The sequence below is a fragment of the Monopterus albus genome, unplaced genomic scaffold (assembly GCF_001952655.1).
Source record: "Monopterus albus unplaced genomic scaffold, M_albus_1.0 scaffold223.1, whole genome shotgun sequence".
Taxonomy (NCBI): domain Eukaryota; kingdom Metazoa; phylum Chordata; class Actinopteri; order Synbranchiformes; family Synbranchidae; genus Monopterus; species Monopterus albus.
In genome coordinates, this window is record NW_018128103.1 from 419,278 (window position 1) to 421,450 (window position 2,173).

At 40.7% G+C, this 2,173-nt stretch overlaps 1 protein-coding gene and 1 long non-coding RNA gene across 7 annotated transcripts in view; one reads left to right on the plus strand and one right to left on the minus strand.

Moving 5' to 3' along the window:
- Window positions 1-2,173, plus strand: part of sdr16c5a (short chain dehydrogenase/reductase family 16C, member 5a) — a 62,552-nt gene that overhangs the window by 10,567 nt on the left and 49,812 nt on the right. The gene's annotated exons all lie outside the window — the stretch shown is intronic.
- Window positions 1-2,173, minus strand: part of LOC109971388 (uncharacterized) — a 9,243-nt gene extending 7,070 nt beyond the window's left edge. For both annotated transcript variants that reach the window (XR_002276547.1, XR_002276548.1), the window contains exons 1-2: window positions 2,099-2,173; window positions 1,812-1,897 (exon numbers count right to left, since the gene is read on the minus strand). This is a non-coding gene — a long non-coding RNA (uncharacterized LOC109971388). The remainder of the gene's footprint in view (window positions 1-1,811; window positions 1,898-2,098) is intronic.

The following is a 2,173-nucleotide window of genomic DNA, read 5'->3' on the forward strand; positions in this document are numbered from 1 at the left end:
CCCAGGTCTCTGACAGCACTAACAGACACGTAGACTTGTTTAATACAGCTAAGGCAGCTTTATGGATGCCATCAATTCCACCGGGCTCCCTCCTCCACACTTCACAGAGTTATTGATCGTATTGCAGTTAACCCGCACTGTACCGTAGCCAGCTAAGCGCACACCCACGCCTCAGTGGTCAGGTGCGCTCCACAGCATTTTAAGTGAAGCCAACAATAGTTAATATGGTGCAGAGTGGTGATGGTTGGACTCGTTTACTGGCATATGGACACGTTTCGAACCAGTTGTTTTGTAGTACTACTTCGTGGGGCACATCAAAGTGGCCAAGTCACATAACGGTGTCACATTGGTTCATAAAAGTTTCAAAGTTTGGCAGTTTGCTGCTAGGGGCAGATAGAACAACTTATTCACTTGACTCTTACACTACCTGAATGAACAAATAAGAATTTGGGCTGATCCTCAGTAATTCCTGTTACCTGTATAAGCCACATAATGGCCAGATTCTGTGGGGTTTTGTGTAGGAGAGAAACAAACGTATTTTAGATTTATAGAGGTTGATTTGGATTATTGAGGGATCAAGAAAGTGAACAAGGTCGCTTGTGTGGGAGCATTTTGAGCTTTTGGCATTGATTGTACACAGAGTAGGAGAATCAAACAACTAGTTTGTTAAGTGGCCTGTAACAATTTTAAATGAATTCTGACCATGACAATTGATCTGCCATCATATAATATTTCTTGTGAGGACTGCTTGCTGAAATTCACACTTTGAGTCCTCACCACTGGCATCACAGTCTGGTATGGTAACACCACACAGGAGAGAGGAAGGTTCTTCAAAGGGTCATAACGACTGCAGAGGGGATCATTGGGATTGGACTGCCTGCTATAGACACAATATTACAAACAGCACTGTCGCAAAAGAGCAGAGAATAGTTCGAAGCCAGTCAGCCGACTGCGTTTGCTTTCCCCATCTGTGCCCAACAGCTTGATGTAGACATTGTTAAAAGTTGTGGCATTGGCATGATTGGCAGCAAATACGGTCACTTCATAGTCCACCATTTTCAGCTCTGATTATACAACTGTCAATAAATAAACCATTGTGTAAACTCTTTAAAATACTGGTATCACAGTGAAAAGGGCATTGACAAAGGCAATGTAACAACTTTCTACTTGACTTTATTTTAGTTCCTAAATGTTATAGCACCCAATACTAGGTGAGAGAGAAACGGTATTTTGATTTTCTGTATGTCCTGCACATATGGTGGATTGACAATAAAATCCTTCAACCTTGAATCATCACACCCAGAACAAGATTTTACAACAGCTTTTTCCCCTGCCGCAGTAAGACTGGCAAATACAAAATGTGAAAAACCTGTGCAATAACCTCTCATTACATTACTAAGTAGAGGACCATGTACAATTACACTATGTGCTATATACCATGTGCAATATTTGCACATCTGGCCAATAAAGCTGATTCTAAATGACACATCTCCAGAAATACCTAAGCAAGCAAGATCCATGGGCAGAACACCACTGCCGATGTATAACTGATCAATAAACTGATAACATCTTTAAATTTGACATTCAGCTTACAAACACTAACTGGTATGTTATTCACAGGAACATGCTTTAGACTTTTAATAAAGTGTTAACATTGCTAAAAGGACTATCATCTTGCTAGTGAATCCCTGTAAGCAAAGCTAGCATTAGCCTTTACATAAACTAGAAAGTTTAGAAAATTATACCTTCAAAATCAAATGGGCAACATCCAACAAAAATTATAGTCTTTAGACTGAGCTGTCAGTTGTTACCTTTGCAGATTTCTGGCTCCATTGTGAAGTTGGGAGTTCTCTGGTGTTTATGTTGGCTAGCCTTAGCAGCTCCGGGCTTGGTAGTACTGAAGAGAAGAGGGAGACAAAGAATTTTATTCTGCTTTGTCTCATGAACTACTGCACTGCAACCTTATCTACTGTAGATACATTTTTTTTTTTGCACGAAATACTGTAACTTTTTTCCACCCTTAGTAGCATGTACATTACTACACTGACTGTTTCCTCAAAATAGATCACACTGCTTCCCGTATCACAATCACACTGACCATAAGCTAAAGGGGAGGCCTGACTGGTAACCAGGGATGTACCGATCTGATACTCAGCATCGGTATCGGCCGATA